Source organism: Arachis hypogaea, chromosome 17 (assembly GCF_003086295.3).
Source record: "Arachis hypogaea cultivar Tifrunner chromosome 17, arahy.Tifrunner.gnm2.J5K5, whole genome shotgun sequence".
In the NCBI taxonomy this organism is placed as follows: domain Eukaryota; kingdom Viridiplantae; phylum Streptophyta; class Magnoliopsida; order Fabales; family Fabaceae; genus Arachis; species Arachis hypogaea.
The window spans coordinates 108,978,793-108,990,214 of NC_092052.1; the positions used below are offsets into that span (position 1 = coordinate 108,978,793).

The following is an 11,422-nucleotide window of genomic DNA, read 5'->3' on the forward strand; positions in this document are numbered from 1 at the left end:
CAATAAACAAACCGTTTCCAAATATCAAGTCCTTTCCAAATTGGTTTTAAAATCAAATTCCAATATCAAATCGGGTTCAATATCACATCAAATTTCAATACTAAACCTTTCCTAAAATCGAATTGTTTCCAAAATTAAACTAAATGCCATTATTAAATCTCTCCCATTAATTCAAGGAAAACCACTTTAACAACATCAGTCAACTAATTAGAATATTCAGCTTTCTCAATCGATCCATCTATCAATCAAACTAATAATCTTATTCATCCAAAACAACTCTATTCAATTCATAAGACTCAGGCAATCACCAAAGATGTATTTTACGCATTAATATCAATTTACAACAACTCTGGAAAGAAAAACAAGTTTGAGAAAGACGCCCCTACCTCATTCGCGATCCAACTACGCGACAAACTATATTTTTATTCTTATTCCACAGCAACAACATCAATACCGACCGTCCCCGCAGCAGCCACAACCTCTAAACATAGCCTTAGCTCAATCCTAAAATATTAATGTCGCGTAAACTCAATAGTCTATAATAGAATAGCAACTAAAAGAGTTTGGAACAAGGAACGACTTACTGGGCTTACAAATAATTGAGAAAATGGAGCAACAGCAGCTCCGGTGACGACACAGCACCTTGATGTTGTATGCTACAGCCATAGAACTCAGCAATCAAGACCCGGAACTCGATCCTATGACACCAAAACCTTAGATCCTTAAATAACTTAGAACAGAAATACTAATTCATAGGTTTTGGAATGCATTGTTTACCCAAACAAGGACGAACGGCTGAATTGAAATAACGGTAACTCCGATGGTGGTTCCGGTGATCACTGCCATGTTCCCAGTGACCCGAATGGCGGCAACGACGGTGCAGCAGTTCAGAACAACAAGCAGCGGCGGTGGAGAGCTGAAATAGACATGCAGTGACGATAAAGGTTCCCGGAATCCAAAAGAATAGAAGCCAAGCTTAAATTCCTTACCGGTAATGCACACTCCGGCGGCGGCAGCGGGGTTTCGAGCTGCAGAAGCGGCGGTGGCTGGCGTGGGTCTCTCCTTTCTCTCCTCTGCTCCGGTGCCTTCTCTCTCTCTCTCTCTCGCTCTGTGTGACCCGACGGCTTCCCCCTCGACGACACGGCGGCGGCAGACACGGCTGGGAGGTGCAGCGACCGCGGCTGGCTTCGCGTTGGACGACGGCGACAGGAAAGGCGAACAGCGGCGACGAAGGCGCGGCGGCTCCAAGCCCGCGGCCTCCCTTCACTCGTGAGCCATCTCTCTTCGCGATCTCAACGGCGACGGCAAGCAGAAACCGCAGCTTCCTGGACGGCGGCGGCGGCGGCGCAAGCAGCAGGACGCAGCGGCAGCGACGATCTGCGAGGATGGCGCGACCGCCTCCACCGGCACTCCCCTCTCTCGGATCTCCCTCTTCTCTCTTCCCTTTCACCCTATTCTTTCTTTTCTGTCTCTGTTTATCTCTTTCTCCCTCAGCGTTTTCTTTCTTTGTTTCCTAAAACACTTAGGTCTAGGCTTGGGGAAGGGAAGGCGGTGGGGTAGAGGGTTAGGACTAGGGTAGTTTAGGTAATTTTAGTAAACTTAGGGGTATAGAGTATTAATTGAAAATCTAATTTAATCCTTTAAAATTATTTTATTTTATTATTTTCTTTATCTATAAAAATTAAAAGTATTAAATTCCGAAATCTCAATTATTTAAACTAAATCATATAAAATTCTTATTATTTTACAATTACTAAACTTTATAATTTGAATATAGAAAATAATTCAATAATTATAAAATTGAATAAGAATCTTAATTCATTTCAAACCCAATTAATCAAAATTTACTTTAATTATCTTTAATAAAGAAATTTCTAAAATTAAACCTATAAATAAATAATTAAACTTAAAAATTAATTTATAATACAATTTTCAAAAATCCTGGGACTTACATTCCACCCACCTTATAAAAATTTTCGTCCTCGAAAATTGGTACAAAATAAAAGAGATTTCATATCACTTCGCTCTTGAATGCATTTAGAGAAATGGCAAAAAGTTCTCAGTATATATAAATACAAATAGCCTCAAATACCAGGATTTTCATATGGCATAAAGGTATTAAAGGGTATAACTATGATGCAAACAGAAGTTACAAGATAGGCTTGATGTACAAGACGAAATGTTTTCAAACATGTGATGGTAAGGCAAGGCGTCAAAAGGTTATGAAACCTGTCGGGGCTAAAACGATATACTTAACGTCCACATATTGATCTCATACCAACTCCAGAGACTCAACTATTCAAATTTTAACATAACTTATCTCCACCATTTTCAACCGTATCTCATTGGGCAACTCATCTGATGGTTCTTAATTTCATTAAACACTTTGCAAACCTTATTACTGATTATAAGTTCCACATCAACAGAACTGTCACGTAAAACAAAGTTCCACAATTCCATGTGATGTCGTACTTTTAGAAGTTTCACCTTTTGCTTCCACCAAACGTACCCTAAAGATTTAATGTGTCGTTTACTAAGTCCAATAGTCACACAAAATACCAGAACTAATCTCGAGTATACTCAGAAGGATAACAAACCTTAGAAAATAAAGAAAAGCGGCAAGGATCGTATTCATGAGAATTTGAAAGAATTGTTGAAATCACAAGTAGACAAGGATAAACAAGTAATGAAGAATGTTGGAAAGAGGATCAACTGATAACTTTAAGGGTCACTCTTGAGTCGAAGGGATTCGATAGGACCAGTAAGATGAAAAACAACACAGTATTTTGAAATGAATTCAAGCTGAGTCAAGAAATATGAGGTTTATGGAAGAAGAATATTCAAACCAAAGACAGTTTATAGAACTCGAGTATGGTTTAAAAATATTTTCGAATGCATTGTTCGTAAAGAATAGAAAACTTAAGGGGAAATTATTTCATGTTCTAAAAGAGAAAATGGATAACAAACATCTTTCAAAAGATTAATAAAAGCGTAAATGTGAGGTTATTTCAATATAAATTCAAGTGGAAATAGATTACACAAACTTTATAAATGGAAAGATTAATTTGGCTAAGAGCTAAATTGCATTTTCTCTTCTTTTTCAAGCATGTATGAAAACCACAATCTTATTGGAAGAAAACTTAACATAAAGTTTTGCTCATAAAAGAAAAGAAGATGCATTACAGTTGAACATGTTTAAATCACATACAGAAATTTTTAGAGTATATGGTAAAGGAGTGTAGGCTGAATTGAAAGTGATTTTATTAAAACTTTAATAGACGGTTATATCGCCCCGAATCAAGTTCAAATCACATTAAAGAGAGGCACTACTCAAGTAAGGCAATTCAAAGTCAGGGACAACTCTGCATAAGAATAAATCAAAACTCGTTTAAAAATGTTTAAAACAAAACTCCAATAATATACTTGAAGTCACAACTTTATAAGGATGTTCAATAATATTAAGATGCGCTAAAAAGGAAACTAATTCATTTTAGGAAAGGAACTTAAATCAAAGGATTTCGATTAGGATTTATATAGCATGTCACTCATAGAAACAAAAAGCTTAAAAAGGAACTCAGCAACTTAAAAAGTTGATCCAAAACTTAAATTTCTTCAAAAGAATTCAAAGCTTCGTCAAAATGGTCCAAAACAAAATTTTGAGAGTATACTTGGAATAACCACCTCGCAAAAATCATTTAAGAAAATTACAATGCGCTTAAAAGGAAATCAGCTCATGGAGGAAAGAATCTTTAAATCAAGGGAACTCGAGCAAGAACTCACTAGGCATGGATTATCAAACGAGTTTTCAATTGGTCCAAAAGAATACAAAACGCGTCAGGAAAAACAACTTAATCAATAGAAAATTCTCAAGAAAGAGTCCTTGACTAAAGAAAGACAAATAAAAGGACAAATGGCGCATTAGATGGAAACGAATTAAAGTTGACTCGGATGAGAATGAGATTCACAAGAAATGGAAAACTAAGACTAATGGTGACGTTAAAAAAAAAAAAAAAAATAAAAGAGCAGTTAAAAACATAACTAAATATGACATCCACAGAAATAAAAAGTTTAAGAGAGAAATTGATCCATTCATGAGAATAAAGATATGAGTCCAACATTTTTTTTGTAAGAACAACAATTGCATAAATAATATAGTATGCTAAACCAAATTCGAATAAAAAAAAAAATTAGGTGAAGCTTACCAAACAAGACCAACTGGAAAGAGACAAAAACCTTTCTTTGAAAAATATCTAAATATATAGTCAAATCAGGATATTCGTAAAAACTGTAATAAAATTGTTAGAAAATCAAATTGTATTTAAAGTATATATACATTTCCATAAATCAATGAAGAAACAGGCGAGGTATTGAAAACAACTAGTTTTAAACTGTATAAGAAACTTTCAACGTTTATATAAAGAAGTACATATCAAATTAAAAGCGGTTGTATATTTCAAATCAAAAACGGTTTTGTTAAGATTTAAAGAATGACTATAAGAGGAAAACTAAATTACAATTTATTTACAAAGGACTTGAAATATGAACTTAAAAAGGTGTCCTGCATCAAAACAGATTCAAATGTATATAAAAAAAAAATACATGATTCAAAAAGAAGTGCCTAAATAAAGAAGATAAATACACCAAGAGTTTTAAACAGGCATATGCAGTTAGGATCAAACAAAAGCGTACGTGAACAAGAGAGTAGGATTGAAAGATAATCTGTTCACTTTCCAAGAAAAGTATCGCAGACAAGAACCTTAGAGCATACCAAGCAGGAATAAGATACGTGATATTCGCAGAGTTCAAGACACCTAACCGAGTAACCTCAAGAATTAACTCCTAACGTTCCCAAAACCCACGATTCGCATTACCTATAACTCGCATATTGTCTATGATAACCCATTAGTGCTTACATATACATAATTCACTAGGGTTAAGCTGGCCAAACTTAATACCAGGAATTATGCAATGCAAGATTAATGGTATTTATCAATAGACCGTCATGTACTTAAAGCTCTATTCTCGTTATCCAAACAAGACCTACTACATGACTGACTCTCGGGGTATGCAATTGAAGCATAATCGGTCAATTCCTCAGGCTCTACAGGAAAGACCGCTCTGATACCATAATTGTAACACCCTCACTATCAGAAGTCACGCTTCCGGCTGCGCTACTCTGATAGCAAGAAGTATTATGACTACTTTACATACTAAATATTAAAATAGGAGCCTATGCTCGACACTGTATCGCTGATTTCTTTGAAAAACCAGAAATAAATACTTTATCTTAAGAAAATACAAACAGGCATAGATTCATATACAAGACTCCTTACATAATAATTCAATATATTGTACATATAAAACATACAATTCCTATCCCTCTTACAAACTTGTAATAACAAAGACGAGGGAAGAAAATAATCTAATTAATACAACAGCATATAAACCAAACGCAGTATAACTCTTCTTAATACTTCTTCATCTGGTTCCTGAAAAGGTAAAGCTGTAGGGGGGTGAGAACCTAACCACACGGTCTCACCACGGAGTTTCAAAGTTGTCATAAGAAGATATTTAATAAGAAACTGTTTTCAAGCTCAGTGATTATCATTGCCTTATGAATCTTTTAAAACCAATAGGAAATCGTTCAAATCCCTTTTCAAAGAAACAATGTTTAATCTTTCAGAAATCCAAAATCTTTCCTTACTTATAAAAAAAATCTCAATCAGAAATCAACCACGCAATCAAACAACACAATCATTAATTCAGCATCCAAGTTCATTCTCAATGTAGCACGCCAGAACAAACACAGGCAAGACAGACAAGGAAAGCACAAGTAGGTAGCAGTTACAGCAAATAGTTCAAGTAGCAGTTAAGAACACTTTAGCAATTAGGCAAACCAAAACAAGTTCAAACCCAAGCAAAGCATACAAATGCATATGATGCATGCCTGTCCTATGGCTGATGAGGCTCATCTGTCGGTTATCCAGCCAACCCGACAAGTCTGAATTGTCCTTAGACTGTCCCCCGACGTGCATCCCCAAGAGTCTATGCATAGTTTTTTTTCTCAAATAATCAATATTGCTCAATGGGGGTATCATTCCCGGGAATTTATATAGTGCCCGGTCACACTTACGTCGTAGGGTCAACAGAGTATCGAGTTTTCAACCTGGTACACGTGGTGGCAAGCCACGGCACTTAATCCAGGGAACCTCATATCTCAGATATTTCAAATTCATAAGCCATATAAATAATTCATTCATCATTCATCAATATCTAAGCCATTCTCAATATCATCATCATTCGTCAATCCATATCCTATTTTCAAATTCATTCAAAAATCATATTTCAAATTAATCTTCATCATCCTTCTTTCCGTTAATCAACAATCTCAATTCAAAACATAATTCTTTCTTTTCTAAATAAATCAATCTGAAACAAATAACATTTAAGAACTAAATCTTTTTTTAAATAATTGCTTCAAACAAAACTTCCAATTTTATAAAATTTCGGCAGCATCTCCTCTAAAACTCGGACTTTGCCACCCTTTTTGGGTCCCAACCAAACCAAACCAAACACCTGTTAATCATTCAAATCACTTCCAATAATAATTTTCACAACAACCACACTCAACACAGGGAAATTGTAAAATCCAGAATCCAATCAACCAATCCTATAAATCGCAATTTAAATCAACCTCATTCAACAGCATTAATCAATAATTAAGAACTTTCAGTTTTCTCAAACAGTTTCAAACCAAACCGTTCCTCAAACCATGTTCGAACCATTACCAAAATAGTAAATTATTCTCAATAAACAAACCGTTTCCAAATATCAAGTCCTTTCCAAATTGGTTTTAAAATCAAATTCCAATATCAAATCGGGTTCAATATCACATCAAATTTCAATACTAAACCTTTCCTAAAATCGAATTGTTTCCAAAATTAAACTAAATGCCATTATTAAATCTCTCCCATTAATTCAAGGAAAACCACTTTAACAACATCAGTCAACTAATTAGAATATTCAGCTTTCTCAATCGATCCATCTATCAATCAAACTAATAATCTTATTCATCCAAAACAACTCTATTCAATTCATAAGACTCAGGCAATCACCAAAGATGTATTTTACGCATTAATATCAATTTACAACAACTCTGGAAAGAAAAACAAGTTTGAGAAAGACGCCCCTACCTCATTCGCGATCCAACTACGCGACAAACTATATTTTTATTCTTATTCCACAGCAACAACATCAATACCGACCGTCCCCGCAGCAGCCACAACCTCTAAACATAGCCTTAGCTCAATCCTAAAATATTAATGTCGCGTAAACTCAATAGTCTATAATAGAATAGCAACTAAAAGAGTTTGGAACAAGGAACGACTTACTGGGCTTACAAATAATTGAGAAAATGGAGCAACAGCAGCTCCGGTGACGACACAGCACCTTGATGTTGTATGCTACAGCCATAGAACTCAGCAATCAAGACCCGGAACTCGATCCTATGACACCAAAACCTTAGATCCTTAAATAACTTAGAACAGAAATACTAATTCATAGGTTTTGGAATGCATTGTTTACCCAAACAAGGACGAACGGCTGAATTGAAATAACGGTAACTCCGATGGTGGTTCCGGTGATCACTGCCATGTTCCCAGTGACCCGAATGGCGGCAACGACGGTGCAGCAGTTCAGAACAACAAGCAGCGGCGGTGGAGAGCTGAAATAGACATGCAGTGACGATAAAGGTTCCCGGAATCCAAAAGAATAGAAGCCAAGCTTAAATTCCTTACCGGTAATGCACACTCCGGCGGCGGCAGCGGGGTTTCGAGCTGCAGAAGCGGCGGTGGCTGGCGTGGGTCTCTCCTTTCTCTCCTCTGCTCCGGTGCCTTCTCTCTCTCTCTCTCTCGCTCTGTGTGACCCGATGGCTTCCCCCTCGACGACACGGCGGCGGCAGACACGGCTGGGAGGTGCAGCGACCGCGGCTGGCTTCGCGTTGGACGACGGCGACAGGAAAGGCGAACAGCGGCGACGAAGGCGCGGCGGCTCCAAGCCCGCGGCCTCCCTTCACTCGTGAGCCATCTCTCTTCGCGATCTCAACGGCGACGGCAAGCAGAAACCGCAGCTTCCTGGACGGCGGCGGCGGCGGCGCAAGCAGCAGGACGCAGCGGCAGCGACGATCTGCGAGGATGGCGCGACCGCCTCCACCGGCACTCCCCTCTCTCGGATCTCCCTCTTCTCTCTTCCCTTTCACCCTATTCTTTCTTTTCTGTCTCTGTTTATCTCTTTCTCCCTCAGCGTTTTCTTTCTTTGTTTCCTAAAACACTTAGGTCTAGGCTTGGGGAAGGGAAGGCGGTGGGGTAGAGGGTTAGGACTAGGGTAGTTTAGGTAATTTTAGTAAACTTAGGGGTATAGAGTATTAATTGAAAATCTAATTTAATCCTTTAAAATTATTTTATTTTATTATTTTCTTTATCTATAAAAATTAAAAGTATTAAATTCCGAAATCTCAATTATTTAAACTAAATCATATAAAATTCTTATTATTTTACAATTACTAAACTTTATAATTTGAATATAGAAAATAATTCAATAATTATAAAATTGAATAAGAATCTTAATTCATTTCAAACTCAATTAATCAAAATTTACTTTAATTATCTTTAATAAAGAAATTTCTAAAATTAAACCTATAAATAAATAATTAAACTTAAAAATTAATTTATAATACAATTTTCAAAAATCCTGGGACTTACAGACAAGTTCCGCGAGTGAGTTATGTTGTTATTTCTAACTTAGATTTTAATTATTTTCTATAACTATTATGTAACACCCTAACTACCAAAGCTCGCACTTCCGGCTGCGCGACTATGATAGTTCGGACATTACGACGATACTTATATTAATTAATACTAAAATATGAGCCTGTTTAAAACTTTAAACCGCAATACCGCTCCCAAAGATACTTTCGTTCGATAACGTACGTCCATAAATACCCTTCAACTTACAACAACTCAAAAGAGTACATCCATATATATACATAAATATATATAAATAATATTACAAACATTAACCAATACAATTCCTATCCCTCTTACAGAATATATATCAAGATAAAGGCGAGGGTACAATAAACCATAACTAAAACAATACAGAGCATCACAACAACAATTAAATAAGCTCTTCATAACTTCTGCGCCCATATCCTGAAAGGGGAAAAATGTAGGGGGGGTGAGAACATCATCCTCGAAAGGGTTCTCAGTAGAGGGTTTTTGGGAATTACTGTAATAGGATACATGAAGATAAACCGTGCCAGTGATTTATAACCGTCTTATGCCTCTTTTCAAAAACAACGGTTTACAATAAAAGTAAAGTCAGAAATCTTTTCTGAAAGAGGAACCATTCTATTCTCAAAACATCAAAGCCTTTCAAAAAGGTTTATCTATACTGTACCAAAATAGCTTTTCATATTTTATTCCAAACCAGAAACACGAAACCAAAATCAACCATCGGTTCATATCATTCCAACCACGGCCCTAGGCCCAAACAATCCAACCATCAACCAATCACCACAATCCAACAAAGTCCCAGTAGCAAACACAAAAAGGAAGATGCAAGCACAAACAAACAGTTATTGCAAGTAGAACAATTTGCAATTAATCACATAGGCAAACCAAGTATGATATGCACACCCAAACAATGTCACACAGATGCATATGATGCATGCCTGTCCCTAATGGCTGATGATATCATCTGTCGGTTATAGAGCCAACCCGACAAGTCCTGGTAGCTAACCATTGGACTGTCCCTCTGTCGCGCATCCCCAACTCGAGTTATACTCATCATAAACTTGATCATAATCATGATCCATATCCATCACCTTCACTGGTGAATATTTACGGGGGCGAGCTCATCCGGGACTTTCACAGTGCCCGGCCACACTTACGACATAGGGTCAACAGAGTATCAAGTCTCAACCTGGAGCACGTGGTGGCTAGCCACTGCTACTACCCAGGGAAACTCATATCTCAGATAGTGGAAGTGCAACATTCACATTTATCAATGATTCAGCATAAACATGCATTCAATCTCATCCATGGATCAACATCCATCTCAGCCATCCGGCTCACGGTTCAGTCCAGAACCAGCCAATATTCATATCATACACAGCCATTCCGGCTCACGGTTCAATCCAGAACCAACCAATATTTATAATCATACATAGCCATTCCGGCTCACAACAAAATAGCACTTCCACATTCAACATCATAAATCCATAAAATCGGCATTTAAGCCATAAATCACTTTTTCCCAAATCATTTCACTTGAAATAGAGTTTCAACTCTTTTTAGCCTTGACTTTGAAGATCTCATTTTCAAATCATCTCAGGCTCATAAGCCAAATTTACTCAAAGTGAGTTTCCTTTTTAAAGCAAAGCCACTCTCGGCATTCTCTTTCCAAAACTTCCAAAACCATGGAAAGTTAAAGATTCTTTTTGGGAACATTCAAAATCACCCATCCAATAATGGGATTTTATAACAAAAGTTTCTTGCCAGAGTCCCAAGTCTTTAGGGAAGGTCAACTTATATAAATTCCTTAAAATTCATTGAAACTTTTAAAATCATAGATTCCCGGTTCAAGTAAATAAAACTGAATTTATTATGAAACCGATCATACAAAATCACAAGTTCCAACCCGGTCCAAAAATCAACTCATTTGAAAAGGAACCGGTTCATTTGAATCAAACCACTTTCAGGTTTCTTTTTGGAACCCATTTTTCTAACTCTTCCAAAATGCCTCAAACTTGATTACTCGATCAAAAGTCTAAATTCCTTTAAAATCACTAAAAGCTCCTTTTTATATTGAAATCAATATTAGAGCATCATTCTTTCCTTCAGTGATTCAAACTGTACAAATAGTTCGTTTCTAAATAAGCTGAACTCAACGCATAAAGTTCATTAAATAAATTAAGCTTGAAAACATAAATATTCTCTTAATAAATCAATTAATACAATTTCTCAAATCCAACCCTTTTTAAATAACTTTACAAACAAGAGTAGGATTTTGTAGAAATTTCGGCAGCACCTCCCCTAAAACTTGGACTTTTGCCACCCGATTCGGGTCCCAACTAAACCGATTCTCATTCCTTTTTAACAGCCCAAAACCAGAAATCAATTCAAAAGCAAACTAAATCCAACAGTCGCCTCAGTGGCATATCCCAAGGAAACTATTTCAGAAATCAACTCAATATCAATCAATTTAACTCATTTCCAAAGCTTTAAAGTATCAGTTCAGCCACAATTCATTTATCAAAACCAAATCAGTGAAAGCAAACCAGGATGAATTCCAAAGAGTATTATATCTTTCACATCATCAAAACAATTGACTCAATTCAAACCAATCCTCAACGGATTAAACT

At 36.5% G+C, this 11,422-nt stretch overlaps 2 long non-coding RNA genes across 4 annotated transcripts; both read right to left on the reverse strand.

Moving 5' to 3' along the window:
* Window positions 1–391: 391 nt before the first annotated feature.
* On the reverse strand, window positions 392–877 carry LOC112765842 (uncharacterized). Of its 2 annotated transcripts, none has more exons than XR_003183938.3 (3): window positions 778–877; window positions 585–698; window positions 392–504 (listed from the first exon to the last, which is right to left on the reverse strand). It is a non-coding gene; the product is annotated as an uncharacterized lncRNA (long non-coding RNA). The 2 variants fall into 2 exon arrangements; XR_011874833.1 differs by having other exon boundaries at window positions 460–504; window positions 594–698.
* A 6,320-nt stretch (window positions 878–7,197) lies between these two features.
* Window positions 7,198–7,684, reverse strand: LOC112765839 (uncharacterized). Of its 2 annotated transcripts, none has more exons than XR_003183935.3 (3): window positions 7,585–7,684; window positions 7,392–7,505; window positions 7,198–7,311 (listed from the first exon to the last, which is right to left on the reverse strand). It is a non-coding gene; the product is annotated as an uncharacterized lncRNA (long non-coding RNA). The 2 variants fall into 2 exon arrangements; XR_011874835.1 differs by having other exon boundaries at window positions 7,267–7,311; window positions 7,401–7,505.
* Between the last annotated feature and the right edge of the window lie 3,738 nt (window positions 7,685–11,422).